This window comes from Ctenopharyngodon idella, chromosome 23 (genome assembly GCF_019924925.1).
Source record: "Ctenopharyngodon idella isolate HZGC_01 chromosome 23, HZGC01, whole genome shotgun sequence".
NCBI classification, from domain to species: Eukaryota; Metazoa; Chordata; class Actinopteri; order Cypriniformes; family Xenocyprididae; genus Ctenopharyngodon; species Ctenopharyngodon idella.
In genome coordinates this window covers 21,801,813-21,822,472 of record NC_067242.1, presented here as the reverse complement: position 1 = coordinate 21,822,472, position 20,660 = coordinate 21,801,813, and the positions used below count along the sequence as shown (strand labels likewise).

Genomic DNA, 20,660 nt, shown 5'->3' with positions numbered 1-20,660 from the left:
GTCTGTGTTTTTTTTTTTGTTTCTGTTTTTTTAAAGTCTACAAAGTTGAAAAGCAAGTATTTAAAATAGAAATCTAAAAAAAAAACCCACACACATACATATATTAGAATATATGAATGGACTACTAATAATTTAACTACTTTAAATAAAATAAATAACTACTTTAATTTAATCACATTTAATCTACAATTTAATTATTAAAAATGACAAAACAATATTTGAAAAAAGAAGTTTATTATTCATTCAGCCAGATAGGATGGTTATAACAAAACTGGCTTAGTCTATGTATCGATTCAAACTATAAATATGTTTGTAATGGCAAAATGCATGTAAATAATCACACAAAAAAAGCATCCAATACCAATCTCTCAAACTGCAATCTTCATATCATAATTTATAAATAATTAATAATTACAAATAATGTAAAAGTGCTGTCTTTGGAGTGAAAATTTGCTTGAGAATAATAGTTTAATGTTGTTGCAATGAGTTATTTGAATTTATTTAGTTACACTACATCTGTCCAGCTGAATCTTGTATGTAGATACATGTAGAAATACATTATTACATATTCGTGAGAAATAGTATGGTGCCATGATACTGATTTCATGTTAACTCCAATTGCCAGAGCATTCCTTACCCTCTTCCACATCTTTACGCCTATTGTGTAAAACCCAGCTGTCCACAGGCAACAGCAGATCTTCATCTCTTCACAGCAAAGCGGCATCGTTGACTTTGATGGCAAGGAGCTGTCAGCTCACGGGGGGTAGAATGCGTAGCTCTTTTCCTGAAAAGTTTGGCATTCACTCGTGGCTCCGGTTTCAGGCTTCCAACAAGAGAACGACAGGCTGACTAGCAGCTGTTCTGAAGGTCTGTGAGGAAATGAGGGAGGCAAGTCAGCAGTTTATGGGGATGAATGGGCATGACTAAGTGATACTAAAACTGAGCATGTCCACTAATTAGGTTTCTAGAATTTCTACTGTGCATTAGGGGGAGGAACTACTAATAGCGTCTTTTGTACAGATCACTCTCGCTTAGGCTGGAGAAACCTATACTGTTCATGATGCAAATTGAGGTATTGAAAGGTTTTGTTTCTAAAATTACCTCACAGCTGTTTCAGCCATTTTCCTAGCAGTTTTATTCATCACTGGAGGTTATTCCCAGACACTTGCATTCTTAAAAATACAGGTTGTTTATTGGTATCTATGGTTCAATGAAGAAACTTCCATGAAACCTTTTCAATGCACAAAAGGGTATTTGGAAAAAAGGTTCTTTAGATTATAAAATTTAAGAACTATTCACTGAAAAAATCTCTGGGGAACTATTGGTTACTATTGCATTACTGCAAAAACCACCTTTGGAAATTTTATTTTTAAGAGTGTATGTTGCTTTTTATTTCTCCCTTCTAGCCTTCTAGCAACCTTTCTTCAACAGTTATCAGCTAAATTATGCTGTGTTTGCTCCAGCTCTATTTAGTAAGGCAGTGCTAATGTGAGGTTTCATTTCATCTTTGATCTGTTTTCCTGTAAGAACTCAGTGTGACCAAAAGCATTTCCTTGATTTGACTGCACTAAAGCTTGAACAGGTTTGTCAGGACCTATTGATGCTCTCAAAGTGCATTAACACCACATTATCGTGTATTTAACTTGTTTTAGATGTCAAGAAAAGCATGTGAACAAGGCCAAGGAGACTCACTGACTCACTAAGCTCCAGATTACTAATGACAAGAAAAGAGAGTATATTCTTGGGAAACAGTGTGTAATTTACCATGAGAGCTTTTAAGAGTGATTTAAACTTCAGTTAAATGTTCAGTGAGTCAGACTGTCATCCTCACCTTGGAATTTCAAAACAGGTCAACACACGCTGTTATTGCACTCAGCTTCATTCACACAGATTGTATACAACAAAGAGTTTGAGATGTTTAGCTGTTACAAGGTTAGGTATATATTACTGCTTGGTCACATGCTATGACAGACAAAACAATTCTCTGAACCAACATAATTAAGGTGGAAATCCGTAAACTAGGCCTGTGCAGTGTAAAATTAATCACTGTGAGAACAGTTTCATTATAATAACTCAAGAAAAAGTGAGTGTCCTAGTTCTAGGTGTGCTGCTCTGAGCTGTGTGCAACTACTGGGACTACAACTGCAAAGACTGCTCATTTAAAAGATTGGGAGTCATATATGCAGCTGCAGCCTATAAATTAGTGGAGTTAAACTTGGACAGGCATGTCACACAACAGGTGCATTGCCTGAATAGAGCTATGCTGCTCTGAGTAGTACTGAGAGATGTTTCGGGGGAGTTTTTTTTTTTTTCAGCAGCAGCAGAGTGTGAATTCTTCATCTGTATCTGATTATAAACTCTGATGATTATCTGATCATCACTATAGATTATACAGTAACTGTTATGAACTGATATGCTGTACAGGCATATGTGGTTTACATAATTACTATATAGAGTGAGTGAGTGAGTGAGTGAGAGAGAGAGAGAGAGAGAGAGAGAGAGAGAGAGAGAGAGAGATGGATGGATGTTTGTTTGGTTGGTTGGTTCCTGACTGGTCCAAGTCAAAACAGCCTATAAATACACCTTTCTCCTAGAAAAGTTAGATGTCAGCTCTGCTGAGTCTGCACCATTACAGTGACAACATTATCTAGGACCAGACTTACAACTTCCTGTTGAGTCTCAGTTCATGTTCATACTTTTGGGTGAAGGTGTAACTCTGACTGTTTAATCAGCAGTTTAGACACTAGTGTAAAAGTGTATGTCTACAATACTTAGAGTAAAATGTACGGTGGTACTGATAACAGTATGGAAAGGGTAACACTTTAGTATAGGGAACACATATAAACTATTAACTATGACTTTTCCCTTAATAAATGCCTAATTTACTGCTTATTAATAGTTGGTAAGGTAGTTGTTCAGTTTAGGTATTGGGTAGGATTAACAATATAGAATAAGGTCATGCAGAATAAGGCATTAATATGTGCTTAATAAGTACTAATAAACAGCCAATATTCTAGTAATATGCATGCTAATAAGCAACTAATTAAAAGACCCTAAAATAAAGTGTTACCTATGGAAAGTGTAGCATGGTCTACTGTACTAAAATGTAAAGTAGTAGTATCTGCAGTTAAAGTGTGCAGTACTTTCCTTACATTTTCTTTCTCTACAAGAAACATGCTTAAAATCTATATAGTTTTATAGTAATGACACAGGAAGTCGGTCCGACACTAATAGCAAGAGCTGCTTGGAGAACATGAAGGACAGCATTCAGAGATGGTTTTGACAGAGACATCCTCTCTTTAATGAGTATAACGTGGATGTTATGACACAAGGGCTTGCGATGTAGCCTGGAGGAATGACATCACAGAATAACCCTGTTGTCTAAGCAAGAATCTCTGAGAGGCGATTCAGAATCCACAGGCCACACCCCCTTCCATCTGTCCTAATTAATTGTCTCTTCCGTTCATTACAACTCTTCCTGCCATTTATGTCTGATGCAAACCAATTGAAAAAAAGAGACTTTAAACAGGTTGTCATCTGTACACTATATGGCAAAAGTATGTGAACACTCAAATACCATGCGTGTATGCTGAGTATTTAATTTCAAAACAATATTAATGAGTTGCATGAAGATACACGGTAACACTTTAGTATAGGGAACACATATTCACTATTAACTAAAACTTTTCCCTCAATAAACTTCCAGTTTACTTCTTATTAATAGTTAGTAAGTTAGTTTTTATGCTTAGGTATTGGGTAGGATTAAGAATGTAGAATAAGGTCATGCAGAATAAGGCATTAATATGTGCTTAATAAGTACTAATAAACAGCCAATATTCTACTAATATGCATGCTAATAAGCAACTAGTTAAAAGACCCTAAAATAAAGTGTTACCTTATTAAATTATTAATTGCACTAGAGTCAAAAGAAACTAAGATATAAAGAATTATAAAATAAAGACCTTGTGGTCCCCTGGCAATGTGATGTATACCTGACAAAAAGAAGAAAAACAGGGATGTACATGCATCTTCATTTATTGCCAGTCATGAGCCATGACATCTTAAAACCCCTATTATGCTGTTATAAAGGTTCCTAATTTTGTTCTGAAGGTCTAGTGTTTGGAAAAAACACTTTAATTTTCCCATAATATACATTGCAGCATCACCTCTTTTCTCACAGTGTCTCAAAAGGTTGATAAAGGATTCTGTCTCTCTATAACCCTGCTTTCCGAGAGCATCCTCTGCTCTGATTGGTCAGACTGCCCAGTCTTGTGATTGGTCTACCGTGTTGGAAATGGTAGACCAATCACATTACCATAGCTGCGTCTCATTTCTAAGGCTGCATCCTCCGGAGGTTGCATTTGAAGGCTGCATACGTCATTGAGACGGTCTCATTTAAGAAAAATAACCGTTGGATTGCAAACTAAGAAAGAAAATACAGTATTTTACACCTCATGAGGAATAACTATCAATTTTATTAAGGTTACTTTTCTTAAATAAGACATCCTTGATGACGTATGCATCCTTCAAATGCAACCTCTGGAGGACGCAGCCTCCGAAATGAGACGCAGCTTATATCTGAATTTTAGCTCCAGAGGCTTCCTCTGCACGTGACGTAGGTATGTAACAGAAAGTGAGACTGGAATTGCTGACAACTCATTTCGGAAGTTCAGAATCGATTCTTTCTTTTAGGAGACAAGGTTATTTGTCCTGCACTTTGATCTTTAAAAAGAAATACAGACCTTTTACATTCACAAACAGCTATATTATACACTGCATGAAGGGTAATATTTGAAAAAGCATAATAGGGACACTTTAATGGTACTTAAAAATTAATTACAATCTATCCATCTCAATGAATAATTTTACCACTGTTGGCACAGTGTTTGAAAACTTCGCTTTATCCTCTGGAGCACATGCCAGTGCCAGTGATGAGCCAATGTGACGTTCCAGACGTCCTCCCCTGCGACTGGCAGTTGAGTTGATCAGTGTTTCAGCGAGAGCAGCAGATAAAATGCCAGGTAATTTCTCACACTACTGCTTCCTGTCAGGATGTGCCGAGGACACAAGCCCTCTGACATAAATGATAAAACTTCTCGATTAAATTCTCTGGCTTTCCTAATTTAATCTTCTTCAAATCATAGCGGGATCAATTGCGAGTGTTAGCAAAAGAGTGAGTTATGATGATATGATAATGTATACTAAAAAAAAATTCATATCTGTACAGCTTGAACCGAAGTAAATTAATGACACTCCAACTTATGCCAGAAAAAAATGGCAAAGAAAAATTATTTTTACAAGTGTTCTGTAGAACAATGACAACTTCATACTACTTGAAATATAGCCAAACTATGAGCTGTGATCAGGAATGAGAGAATAATTGTAGGTACTATGTCATTAATGTTTCTTATTGACCGCAGTGTTTCAGAGAAAATGAGAATCTGATGGTGCCAGGAAAATCCCAAGTTCTGGTTAAATGTTTATTCATCATTTGATCAGTTAATGAGAAAAAAAGCAACAGGACGTACTCTGATTTCCTGATTTCTGATTTCCTCTGTGGAATATTATATGCACCGTGTGCAGGTATTCTCTCATACAATGCCATCTCATATGATGCCATTTTAACTAATAATGCTTCTTCCAGCGAACTTACTCCAAACCTTGAAGACAACCATTTTTTAATAAATTCACATTCCAAAGTGAATGTTTTCTTTCTGCCAATCCTGTATTATCTGTGAAGTTTTTAAATATTCCAAAATGCTGTGTAAACTTTGTCAACACAAAATATTGTCAAAAATGCAATAATTATGACATTGTTTGTCATGACTGTGATTCTACCACTTATATCTAACAGGGATCCAAGTTATATGTGTCACAGTCATGTTCAGTTTGTTTTAGTTTTAATGTACTTTCAGTTTGTTGTCATTCATCACGTGTTCCTTTGTTCTAGTTTCCCGCCATTCATCAGTTACCATGGACACTAACAGTCATCATCACAGCTGTTCATCTTTTAGTTAATCATCTCTGTGTATTTAAGTTCCTGCCCGTGTTCTGTTCATTGTCCTGTATTGTCTCGTGTTAGCACACTGTTTCGCATGTTGGCTGTCGATTTGGATTATTCTAATAAACCTTGTGTGTTATATTCTTCATCTTCGTCTTCCTTGGATCTAAGCATTCTAATGTTTCTGTGGCATATGATAAAACATGCATGGATTTAGATCCATATGACAAAATTCACTACCATTCAAAGTTTGAGTTATTTTGAAAGAAATTACTTTTATTTAGCAAGGATTACATTAAATTGATCAAAAGATTCCTATTTCCAATAAATACTGTTCTTTTGAACTTTCTATTTATTAAAGAACCCTGAAAAAAATGAAAGACCACAACTGTTTTCAACATTGATAATGATAAGAAATGTTTCTTGAACACCAAATTAGCATATTAGACGATAAACACTCTGTAAAACTCAGCTATACAGCACTGGTCAAAACAATACATGCAAACAGATGAAGAAACCTATTCAGACATTCAGAAAAACACAGAGCTGAACAAAAACACTCCCCTCCCTCCACTCACAGCTCTCACAGAACACGAGACAAATAGACGAGACAGTACAAATGCTGAACATTTCTTGAAATAATATTTTCTGGATGTTCAGGTTCTTCCTCTCAGATTTGTCTAATTTTAAATAAAAACAAAAAATATAGATGAAAAAATAGCTTAAGTAAGAAACTTACTTTTGCTATTGTTAAATAAATGTTCAGTGATATCTTCCAAAGATTTTTGAATTTTGGCGCAATTTTTTCTCTATATATTGTCGATATGGCAACTAGTAAATACGCTAACTTTCTTCATGCTAGCATGTGTGGAAGTATTTAAACCACGTGTGTTACAACTAACCCCGCGTTAGTTTGTGCCCCGCGCTTCCCTACTGATTTTGCAAAGTTAAACACGTTCCTGGGTCAACATATTTTGTTAATCCTGAAACAACATTACGGTCTGAAAATTTAGTCCTAACCATATCCCTACCTCTAAACCCGTAAGTTACCACTAAAATCTGAGGGAAATGGGCTTATGTTGAACTTATTCTTGTACTGTAAATACAGGCACTGTATTAAGCAGTACATAAAGTATCGAATGAAAAGTGTTTCTGTTGCTTCATGAAAATGCCTGAAATGTCTGTGTATTTGATAAATATTCCATCTAATCCACTTCATCTGTGATAAAGTATGCAAACACAGTGAAGGCGTCACTACGGGACTTCATGTCTGAGTTTTCAACTCCTGCAAACGGCAAATCTCACCTGTCGGTTACATCCAGCCGCAGCCAAAGACGAACACACCTAGTAACTATGACAGAGGAAACACAGGGAACTGAAAATACTCAAAATAAGAGTCCTTGAACAGAAATAGAGAATCTGTGACAATTGCAACAGAAAACAGTTATTTTAAATTGTAATAATGTTACGCAATGTGACTGTTTTCTTTGAATTAACTTATATAACTAGATATATAACTATGGTAATCATACAGTACCATAGTATATACCAAAGTACTATGGTATTTCCATCTCATACCATCACTGTACAAATGGTACTGCCATAATGTAAGAGATAAAACATGAAAAAAAAAATAATAATAACTTTAACATGCCACTGAAGACAGAACATCAAAATATATAGACAGGATATGAGTAGAAAAAAATAGTCAAACTTTATAGATGGAAAGCTGTGATGTGACGCCAACTGCTTTAACAACACAGACAGATACACACTCAAGCATACAGATACATCTCATTTTCAGAGCAGTGGGGAGGATATGGAATTCAGAGATGATGACACTACGAGACCACAGATGCTATGCTTCACTGTAGTTTTGGGATGGGCTGGGTCTCAGCGCTCTATTTTAAGTTCGTTCTGACCTCAGAACCTAGTTTGAAAGCGCTGTGCAGTATTACATCAGACCAAAGTCTTTTTTTTTTAACCAAACATATTTGATTGCTGTCAGATGATTTGTCTAATGTCTAATTCCTACAGCTATCTGAAATTGCCCTCATTTTGCTTCACTTTCTCTTTCAGATTTGATCAAGCTGATCACTTCCTGTTCCCCCTTTTTTTTTTTTTTCACAATCTCACAGGGAGATCTAGGTGTCTTCCTGTGAGGGTGTGATGGAAACAAAAAGAGAGGTCAACAGGGTCATTGAGGGTTGTCAGATTGTTTTGATCAAGCCAGACAGAGGGAAAACACGAACATAGAAATGTCTGCACATCAAAGATATGTTTAATTCAATATTTAATGATAATTTGATCAAATATAATGTTAACTGGATGAAATGATCAAAGAAATTCAAGCATCTGGTTCTCACTTGTATGCACAAATATTACTTACAGTCATTCATCCAGCACTTCTCTTCTCTGAGCTTTTGTCTAACTGTCCTATTTAGAGGTGAGTGCAGAGAAAATCCTTCATTCATTTCTCTAGTAGCCTTTGAACGTTCCCACAAGAGCACTAAATATTTACTCGAGGTGCCTCTGTTTGTTTAAAGTTGGGAGACACACCAGAGAAGCTGAAGGGGCCAATCGGGGAGGAACTTGAGACAAAACACCTCTTTGGTTGTGATGACTGCCAGACCACCAGGTTGGTCTCACTTGTCTTCCTTTGAGAGCCATCACCTCTTTGCCTCCTTTTGAGGGCATGAGGAAATGTAGACCAAAGGCCTGCATTAACACATCTCTCTGTTTTGAAGGAATCAGACTGGTCTTAAAATTATACATTTCACAATCACGGTATGGATTCCACAAGAAATGAAGAATAAATATTGCATATAGTACATCTAATTTTGTTAGTCATACTGTACATTCAGTAATCTCTTAAAGTACTTCTTTTAGATACAGGGATATTTAAAACTTTCCTGTAGCTCAAAGAGTAGAACATGGTATTTACAATGCCAAGATAATGGATTATTTCCCAAGGAAATTAAATAGGAGTCTGTTCATTAACTAAAATATCAGGACATCAAAGTGCCTTGGAAAAAATAAGGAACAAATGTGTCCCTGCTCTTGATATACAACTGATTAACAGAAAAATAAGGAACTAATTGGAATTAAAGGTAATTGGAATTGAATTTCGGAGTGGCTAGCAATAGCAAGCTAGCTTTGAAAGAATTAGATCCCTCCCTCCCTTCAGAGCGCTCTCCAAAGCCACACCTCATCCAAAACACATGAATGCGCACAGCCAGAGCAGAGTCTGCCAAGCGTAAAGAGAGACGGTGTTAAATTACCTCATGTCTCAAAGCACATAACAATAACTATAATAATGAAAGTAAACAACTTCCAGAGCTCTTACTTGTATCCATTGGCGTAAATTTGTTTTAAAAAGTGGGTGGAAGAGGTGTGTGTGTTACGAACATTACGATGTCCAGAAATCAATTTCAATAGCACAGTGAGTTTTAATTTATCGACAGAGAACTTGTGTTTAATGTGATAGTTTCATCCTTACATCTACTATAATACAATATGTTGTTAGTCCTGATTCTTCACGTTAGTGAATAAATACATAGATCCGCTATTAGTGCTCTTGAGTTCTAATGGTCTAGCGGTAGAACTTTTGTCAAGCGTGCCAGATGTTCTGGGTACTAATCCTTCATATAGTTTACTTATTTTTTCTCAATAAAACCAAAGATGTTAATCAGTTGTATATCAAGAGCAGGGACACGTTTGTGTGCATTTTGTTTTGTGATTTCAACGGAATGAATAGAAAGTCTCTGCAAAGGTTAGCGTTAGATTAAAGGGTTAGTTCATCCAAAAATTAAAATGCTGTCATTAATTACTCACCCTTATGTCGTTCCACACCCGTAACACCTTTGTTCATCTTCGGAAAACAAATTAAGATATTTTTGATGAAATATGCAAGGTATATGACTTGTTCATAGACAGCAATATAATCAACACTTTCAAGGTCCAGAAAGGTACTAAAAACATGTCGTGACTGCAGTGGTTCAAACTTAATTTTATGAAGCGATGAGAATACTTTTTGTGCACAAAAACAAAACAAAAATAACAATTTTATTCAACAATTTCTTCTCTTCCTTGTCATTATCCTTACGCAGGTGACGCAGTAAGCACAGTGATGGCTGCCAAGTTTATGTCCGAATGCCAGCTCAATATTGGCCAAAGCTGCACATATGAGCAGCACGACGCATGCGTGTGATGCTGAATTCAAACATAAGTTAATGTCAACATAAAAAGGGCTTAACGGGTGGTCACACTACACTTTTTCGTTCCATTGCCTTCCATTCATACGCATGAGAATGATTGAGACAGGAAACACAAGCTCATGCCGCATTCCAAATTTTTAAGTTTGGTGAGCTCTGACCTGCAATTTCGTATCACACAAATACATGTGACCAATTGTAGATCGATAAGCAATGGCTTGACCTGTTGATTAAATTAAAAGAACAAAAGTGGTAAGTAAAGTTGAGTAGATGGTATATTTTTACTTTTTAGATTTATTATTATTTGTTATATTTAGAATTTATTTTTATAAAAAGATGCTGCAGAGTGTGATGTCATATCACGACCGTTGTAGTGCACATAGAAATTTTGAAATTTACTCAACGTTTTTAAAGAAATTGATACTTTTATTCAGCAAGTACACATTAAATTGAACATAAGTCACAGTAAAGACTTAAATATTCTTCTTTTGAACTTCAAATTCAGGATTTTATTCATGAAATAATCCTATATTAAGCAGCACAACTGTTTTCAACATTGATAATAATAAGAAATGTTTCTTGAGCACCAAATCAGCATATTAGAATGATTTCTGAAGGTTCATGTGATGCTGAAGACTAGAGTAATGACTGCTGAAAATTCAGCTTTGCCATCACAGGAATAAACTATATTTCAAAATTTATTAACAAACAGATATGTTAAATTGTAATAATATTTCACAACATTATTGTTTTACTGTGTTTTTGGTCAAATAAATGCAGCCTTAGTGAGCATAAGACTTGTTTCAAAAACTTGGTGAGCATAAGACTTGTTTCAAAAACATTTAAAAAATCCAAGCGACCACAATTTTTTAAATGGTAGTGTACTTAAGCCAGGTATATATCTGTGCTAATCATCTACAGAGTAACTTTCAGAACAAAGTGTGTCTAATACAGCCTCATGGTTCATGACAATCACGTTCCAAGTCCATGTGTCAATGTTTTCTGCCTGCTTTTATCTAGACTCTCAGACCTTACCAGTTACTGCTGAGATCACCACAGTGGGACAGTTAATCAGAGGCCGACACATATAGTGATTCAGCATCAACGGAAAACTGCTCCATCCCTCACTGTTCTCAAATATTTAACAGTGTGCTAATCAAATATTTAACAGACAACAACAATCTGACAAACGAGAACAAGATGCTTTACTCAACTGTTTCACTACTGTTACAGTAATACACATAGTGCTGTTTACATTACCAGGCCCTTATGTACCATGTTACAGTGATGTATCAGATGGTAATGTGGTATATAAGGGCCTGGTAATGTAAATAGCCATTATTGAGGAATGTACTGACTTAATGCATGTATTATACCATGGCACTGAATGACTGCCATATTAATATACCATGGTATTTACAAAAATGCATGATACAACAACAACAACAACAACATGGTATAACCATGATATAATATTTAAAACAATGTGGTAAAAATACTGTAGTACTTTTAAGTATTTTCTCTATTGTCTTGTGAGAACTGCATGCAGAAAAAATTTCACATTAAGTGTTACATTGGAACAGTGGAAAAATACAGATTAAAAACACATGATAAAAAGGCTCCTCTGTAGAGATAATTGCTTTTACAGTGTCTGTGAACATGTTGTTTCATGGATCAGCATTTAATTCAATTTGTAGAGCCATTATTGAGGAATGTACTGACTTAATGCATTACAGTATTTGGCCTAGAACTGAGAATTACTTACTGACAATGACTTTAATGGGACTGACTTTGCTTTGTGGCAAGTCTCCTGACTCGCAGCTGACATGAAGTTATTTGCTAAACTAAGTTGTCAAGGCTCCATCTGTATTTTGTGCAAATGAATAGAACAATTGATGTTGACAAGCCTTAACAAGACAAAAATTCAAATATGAAAGCAGTTCATACAGTTCCCGGTCCCTCTCTTTTTTTTTCTGTCCTCCCACTCACCTCCTGTTCGCTTGTACTGTAACACAAAAGCACACGGCTCGATTTCTTTATTGTTCCTCACACTTTCGTCCTTGTGTATAATCTCTCACACACTGTCATGCTGAGAAGCTCCAAATGTTTATGTCCCATCAGTCTTTTTCTCCTCTGACCCTGCCGAGCCCCCGCTGAGTGACTTTTGACCTCCCACCTGTTACTTCCTGTCATTGAGGTTGAAAAATGGGCTTTGGAAGGAGCACCCCTTAAATAATGAATGAAAATTTTATTTATTTATTTTCTGCTTTCAACATTAGAATGTTTCAGGAATGAGTACTAAAACACATGAGCTTTTTTGCACTTATGGTTCCATCGTCACAAAAGTCAATGGGATTTTTTTATTATTTTTTTGGTTAAATGTCTGAAATAAGCTACAAATATTTATACATTTTATTCTACAACATAAAATACATCAGTAATACCACCTTGTGGGTTTTTTAAAGCTTTTACATGTCTTGAAAAAAGCGGATGCTGACAAGTGGCAAAATGAGACTACAGAGGTTGTCTGGGACATTAAACATCCTCTCAGCGAACAGGTAAGCTCCGCTTTTACAGTCTTATTGTGTTTATGCTCACACTTTTGCAAACTATTCTAACTCAAACTTTCCAACTTGTGGATTGGAGTTGTCAGAAGCTTAGTGACAGTGACATTAAAATGACCGTGGTGTAGTTTGTTTATAGGCTAACTTTAGCTTTTTACTTCAGAGGATTGTATTTGGCTTTAAAATTCATAAAAGTTGTGTTCATTTGTGATCATCTTGATGAACAAAATATGTAAGAATCGTAAAATTGTGTTGGTCACAGAACTAATTTTCTAAAATCATACAAAAGTCAATGGAAATATCCTATTGCATTTTGTTGAGGGAAAAAATATGTAATCCCAGCAGAACTCTATTAAAGTTCACCCAAAAATGGAAATTATGTCATTTATTACTCACCTTCATGTCGTTCTACACCCGTAAGACTGAATTTGTTTTCATCGACACAAATTAGGATATTTTTGATCAAATCTGATGGTTCAGTGAGGCCTCTATTGCCAGCAAGATAATTAACACTTTCAGATGCCCAGAAAGGTAAAACAGTTAAAATAAAACAGTTCATGTGACTACAGTGGTTCAACCTTAATATTATAAAGGGACCAGAATACTTTTTGTGCGCCAAAAAACCAAAATAACAATATCTAGTGATGGCCGATTTCAAAACACTGCTTCGAAGCATACAAATCTTTTGTTTCGAATCAGTGGTTCGGAGCGCCAAAGTCGCGTGATTTCAGTAAACGAGGCTTCGTTACACCATAAGTGTTTCCAAATTTCAATAGTTCACGTGACTTTGGCAGTTTAATACACAACCCGATCCACTGATTCGAAACAAAAGATTCATAAAGCTTTAAAGCAGTGTTTTGAAATTGCCCATCACTAGATATTGTTGAAAAGTCATTATTTAGTTTTTTGGGCACACAAAAAGTATTCTCGTCGTATTATAATATTAAGGTTGAACCACTGTACTCACATGAACTGTTTTAAATATGTTTCTGTGCATCTGAAAGTGTTAATTATCTTGATGGCAATAGAGGCCTAACTGAGCCATCGGATTTTATCACAAATATCTTAATTTGTGTTCTGAAGATGAATGAAGGTCTTACGGGTGTGGAACGACATGAGGGTGAATATTTAATGACAGAATTTAAATTTTTGGGTGAACTAACCCTTTAACCGAACACAAACAGCACAAAAATTGAAAGGAATACTTTAGCAGATTGTTAATCTGATATGTCATTCAATCTTTTGGCTAAATCAAATTTTTTTGTACAGAAATGTTATGACTGATTGCCAAAAAATATTGTGTTCAACTTGAAATAAGTCTCTGTAAATTGCACTGAGCATCAAAAACAGCTGTATACCCAAAAATATATCACATACTGGCTAAGAAACAAAACCAGATATGTATGTACTACCTGTACTACAGTATATGCTATGTATCACTCTTTCTAATTTAGAGTATTTAATTGTCTGCTTTTGTGATTTGATTGTTTTTCTTTACATAATGCAAAATCATTGTGTAAATGAGTAATATGTTCAAGTTCAAATGTAAAAATAAAGTAAAAAAGCTCAATGTCAGTTAAATCATTATTTAAAGAGAACATAAGTACTAGATAAGAAAGCCTAAAGCCAAAGCTTGAAACCCAAAAAGCAAAGACATCTGTGAAACCATGTTCAGTCTCCAAAACATTTCACTGAGCCATAAGAAATAGAACAAGCAGCTTCTTAGATATTCATTGATATTCTGTGTAAAAGCAGCAACCCTGGAACTGAGAAAAAGTGATTTTTGGTTGAATTTGGTTAGATTTTAGATGTTTTCACACTTAATTTTCTTTAATTCTTTTATTCTTTAGCTATAATAGTTCTGTAAGGACTACTATCGTCAAAGATGATTAGCAATTAGCATACAGTTTGGATTGGCGGAATAGTTCTGTTCTGGCTAAGAACCAACATAAAGCATGCAGATATCAGTGATGTTCTTAATGATAATATTTTAATGTAACAAACAACATAATTCAAGAAAAATAAGTCTAATATTAGAAGGTCAAGTCCTGACTGGACGAGAGGAGGACCTGGGAATGGAGGAGGGTAATTAGCTCCTGTCCTGAGCAACACGATAAAGCTGCTGATATATAGGAATGCTGTGATAGGTGTCGTATTCCTATAGGTAGATGTGGATCAGCTGAGAGTCAGCAGATGCGAGCTTGACCAACGTGACCTGCCAGAACTAACGCTATGCTTGATTTGAGTCAAACTCGTCAGTCAAAGGACAGATCATAGTTTTACTGTTTTAACAAAAATAATTTTGCCATGAAGCCTGTTTAGTAGTTCTATTGTCTTTGTCATATAAGAAAGCTTTCCAGATAAGTGCTGACAAAAGGCCCAGAACCCCTAGATGGTGTATCTTAGTACCTAAAGTGTACTGCCCCAGTGACAAGCTGTCATAAGAGACAAAAATATTCGCCATTGCGAGGTTCTTATAGGACATCAAGTAGTCAAAACAAATTCTGTATACAGAACAGCTTACATTTCATTGAATGTTTCACATCAACACTGATTAATGAATCATCAGATTATCCTGCAGCTTGCTGTCATAAATATTCCATAGGCAGCACAGGCCGAACACTTGATCTGTTTACATTGAGAGCGCAGATGTGGCGGTCATGTAAGGATTCAGTCTGCTCTCTGTGAACTCAATACCAGCAGGTTTTCTCTATTTTCTCATATTGGGGGACAGAGAGAGTTTCTGTGAAAAGAATTAACCAGATTCCTCTCTCAGAGGAGTGGAGATAAGACAGACAGCTCTTCTATACAGAGACAAAGGGACAGAGAGAATAAGGCACAGTTAGAAGGAGAAAGACAACACTATGATTCAGCAAAGACCGTCACTTCCTCCATATGGTGGTCGTTTTCCTCAGTGGGACTAATGAAAGGGGTAATAAATCCCTCTGTGGAACAGAGAGGAGAGGGGAGCACTGAAATAAGCCCTCAGACGGGGCACATCAGAATACGTATCTCTTCAGATGTCGGCCTCAGAAAGATAGAAAGCACTGAAGTCAATATGGCCCTGAGAGATTAGAGCATAATCACACTGAAGTTTCAGTAAAGCCAAGGTATTCTTTCAGCTTTGGAGATACACCAAAATTAGTGCTGGTGCTCAGATGGCAGGATCTGCGTACCTCACAGAACCAGCTCATATTTCTGATTTGAAAAACTGAATTGTCACATCCTACAAGTAGTTTATCAGCTTTAAACATCAAAAGTAACTGCATCAGCATCTTTACACCATCACAACTGGCTTTAATGTAACAGTCAGAAGTTATTTAAATATAAGTAAAATTCATAGCAGTCAATTCACAGGTAGGCTTTTTTTTTTTTTTTTTTTTTTTTTTTAATGGAGGGGGGAAATAAAGTGGGTAGAGTCACTCTGCCATTCAGGTCATCGTGATTTTGCTAAGTAAGACATGACATTCACATCACAACATTCCTGTCTGAAAATTTAGACCTAACCCTATACACATAACTTATCCATAAAATCTGAGGAAAATTATAGGTGAATAACACTGATGTAGAAGCAGCTAAACCTGGTTGTAAGTCTAAACTTGATATAAACTGTAAACCTGTCCCTTGAATCTGATTGGTTGAATGGAATTTTGTTTGAGGATTAACAAAGATGTTGATCCAGGAACATGTTGCACTTGGTGAAATTATGGTCCAATTAAGGTCCACGAGCCGGAACTCGAATTCTGAACGCCCGAAGAGCACCTGCACTCTGTGTCAGCATGCTGCCCACAAGGCTATTGGCGCGGACATACCAGGGAAAATTAAATAAATTAAATGTTTCTAAAAAGCAGTATCCTGTTATTTGTACAAAAAAAAAAAAAAAACACTTTCAACACAGTAACGGAGACAATATCAAAAGCAAAAATTTTAAAATGAACTTGTGGTCAAGTTTGACCTATTGACCTTTGACCTATTCAGTCAAGGAGTTTTTTTCAATTCATTAAAACAAACTCACTCATAGAAGTCAATGGTTCGCAAATCTGATGATCTTATGAACTCCACTTCCTTTTAGACAGATCCTTATGACTGTCATTGAAGAAGAAAAAAATCAGACGTTTCCTTATTCATGTTTTGTAACTGTCATCCAGATCAAGTTTCAGAGTCAAATGTCCTAAACAGCTGTTATCAGATAACAACCCTGAACAAACATCAAACAAACATTTGATTGTACTGCTGCTAGATCTTTTTGTCACCTTCAATGTCATGTCAAGACATATTCCTCTCTGGCACACTGAGACAGCACTGTTAAAAAGGAATTCATGCTGCTGTCTGGTTCATTATGGTAAGCAGGCAAGTCCTGCTCCTGCGAGTATGCATCTGCTCCAGTGTGAAAGATTTCTCCTTCACACCCAAACAAACAAATTAAATTGAGCCACTTAATTAACACAATGAGCTACATGGTGCCTAGGGCTGTTGGTTTAATTTCCCATGATGTTCAACAAGTTAAGGGAATTAATAAAGGTGATTATAAAAGTCTAACTGTGGAAAACTACCTGAATAGTGTTAGGTCAAAATCTTGACATCAATTAGTAGGTTGGTTAACATGGCTTACATTCAGTCACGCATAATCAATAATAAAGCTTGCAGAGATTTTCATCACTGATTCTTCAGTTACTCTGATTAGGAAGTCCAAGTAATGATGTTTTGCCCTCACAGTGAAAAAAGTGATAAATTCTTCCTGGTCTTATAACTACCTTTGTTTAAGGACAAGCTAAAGTAGCCACCAGGTGGGCATTATGCAAATTTGCTACATGGTTACAAAGCTACAGCACAGAAAAAATGGCAGGACTACAAATAAAGGCACCCACACACTACAAGATTATCGGGCACAATTCTCTCCTTCTGACAATCCTAGGTAAAGTCCTGATTATCTTGATGGTTCTACAGATTATCTTATCAGATTTTCCTGTGGTGTGTGTTAAGAGTGATCGAATCTGCTCAGAAGAACATTGGGGCCGCACTGATCTCAAATCGTAAATATCCAACATGTTGAATATTTAAAATCAAAAATCCTGTTGTGTGGGGGGAACCCTGAGGACAAATGCACACGCACTCTGTAGATTGTCACGTGGAACAAAACAATACACAATTAGAAAGTGATATGACGGAAGACAGAAGTATAACATGACTTTGTTCAAACCTTTTTCTTTTTTTCCTTGCAAATTTTATTGCCCGCCATTTCTTCTTGCCCATCATCCGCCATGCTTGTTTACTTTAAAGTCATGTTTGACTGCGAGAGATTTTGCGAGATTTCCTGTGTTCACAGTCGGGACTCTGTGCAGTGTTGCCAATTGCTTTTAGCTGAAAGTAGCTAAAACTGGTCACTAAATGTCGCTGAATGACGTCACACTGACTCGTCCACTAATCTATATTAAGTAAATATAGATCAGTGGACGAGTCACGGAATCTAGATAAGGTTTGTCCAAGAAGTTGCTAGATTTGTTGCTAGGCTTTTGAAAAAACTCTCAAAAGGGGTTGGGAAGTCGCTAAATCTAGCGACAAAATCGCTAAATTGGCAGCACTGACTCTGTGTCATGTAATGTGGTCAACAGAATTTCTCATGACGAGGAATACTTCAAGGAGACATGCTTTAATAACAAATACTCAAGAAACAGGAATAACGCAACTGAAATACACATTAACACTGACGAGAACGGACGAAGACTAGGGGTCTGTTTACACGACACCATTTTCAACTTAAAACGGAAAACTTTTTACATTCATTTACACGACAACGGCATTTTGGTGGTCTGAAAACGCAAACTTTTGGAAACGGTCTCTATGTAAACAACAAAAACGCGAAACTGTGAAAACAATGACGTCATGCACATGCGCATTACACGTTCAGTCTATAGTGTTTCATCGCCATCTAATGGCCTGCCTGCAGAATACAGCATTTTTAGTCATTTTCACAAATTTGTCTGAATGGGGATCATTTGACAATGGTGTAGTCTGTGCGTGGAAAAAACTAAAGGGAAAAACTTCTCCGTTTTAAACATATCGTTGTCGTGTAAATGTACCCTAAGGAAGAACACAGGGAAAGGTAAAATAAAACAAAACATAACAGGTCTCCTTTAAAATGTCATAACTTAATCTTTCGGTGACTTCTTTCTGGTGATATATGCCAGACTTCTCCAATAATTTTGTCCTCGTAAACTTACACTTTCTTACATTCAACAGCAAGATAGCATTCAGATCTTCCTCCATCCAATCAACAACCAGTAAGTTGCAGGTCTGCACCCACATTTTTTTCTTTTTTTCAATAATCTGTTTTACTTGTATGTACATCACAATATATGGAAGAAAAGATCTGTCCCTACTTCCATTACATTACAACTTCAAATTACATTTTGTGGGTTTTTTTCTTATCCCAAGTTAAAAAAAGTTCACTTCCAAGTCTCAATATTCTAGTCTCTCTAGATATCACCTATTTGCTTTGAAAATATAATACCTTTCCTAAGCTGCACAATCATTCATGTCCAATTAAATTATCATGAGTTTGATGCTTCATGTCAATTAAATGCATGAGCAATATTAGTAGTAATAGTAAGTTTATAGGCCATGGGAAAAGTACACAAAGCATCTGCTACTGTTCCGTATTACATAACAATGAAAGAATATTCTTTTAAAAACCCACTTATTGGCAGTGCCGATAGCCTTGTGGGTAGCACGCCAACATATAGAGCTTCAGGGGACCCCAGTTCGAGTCCTGGCTCGCGGACCTTTACCGATCCCATCCCCTTTCTTTCCCACACTTTGCTTCCTGTCTATACTGTCCTATCACAGAAAAGGCAAAAACATAATACTTAAAAAAACACTTGTTTACTATCTAATCTTTCCAAATAAATAAATGCTCTAGTGTCCTGTTAAACAGCCCTTCCTCTTTAGTGCACATCAGTCGTACAGTTTGGATTTGAATAACTCCTTAGTTTAATATTGCATGTCAGTGTGTAGTTCTTTGTCCATCAGTGTCTGTTGTCCTGGCATGCAATGTGTTGGCAGGGAAACAAACATACTGTTTGTAGTAGCAATGACTCACAAATTAACAGAAGCTGGAAAATGGGCCAGTGAGACCAGCCCATCATCATTCTATGGCTTTTTCAATCCATCTCTTTTCAACCTCTGCAGCTGCTGACTTTCAACTGGTTTGACTCACACTCTCATTCTGAGTCTTAAACATGTAAGCAGTGTGCCAGTGTGTGCTGAAGTCTACCTGAATAGAACAGACTATTCATCGCCAATGAATTTACACCATTCAACATCTAACCAATATGTCTCTGCATCGCTCTCTTCTTCTCTTTCATTAGGTCTTTTTCTAATGCACCTATTTAATGATGTGGTTCAGAGCCCCATTTTACCCACAATTACTATTCTTTGTCATCATCTGAGGCTTGCCAGTTGTAACTTTCATTATCATTGCAAATTACATCACTATGACACACCCCATATGGGAACTGACCGGTCGATGAGAACTAACCTTAGGCTAAATTCTGTTAACACGCAGGTGAGTGAATGGAGAGGAGATTGGGAGATGAGTTAGAACTTGATTTTTTTGTGTCAAAGGGTGTGAGAAAGGGCGGGTGTCTGCTTATGGCAATGTTATCTCACAATTTTTAGGATCAAATTTAATGTGAAATTTAGTCCACATTCAGAGGGTGTTTTAAAAATGTGGCTCTTGTGAACAAATAAATGTCGATTTGGCTCCTAAACTTGAAAAGTACGTTTTTCACACCACAAAGCAAATTGTATTTATTTTTGTAGGCATATTAACAGTTTACAGCTTTCTCGCTGTGCACATAGTATAGTCTTTTTAAGCCTTTT

At 36.2% G+C, this 20,660-nt stretch overlaps 1 long non-coding RNA gene across 1 annotated transcript in view; it reads right to left on the bottom strand.

Annotated features, from left to right (window-relative positions):
• Positions 1–217: 217 nt before the first annotated feature.
• LOC127506193 (uncharacterized) overlaps positions 218–20,660 on the bottom strand; it is a 30,575-nt gene continuing 10,132 nt past the window's right edge. Inside the window, exon 2 of the long non-coding RNA XR_007927933.1 lies at positions 218–869. This is a non-coding gene — a long non-coding RNA (uncharacterized LOC127506193). The remainder of the gene's footprint in view (positions 870–20,660) is intronic.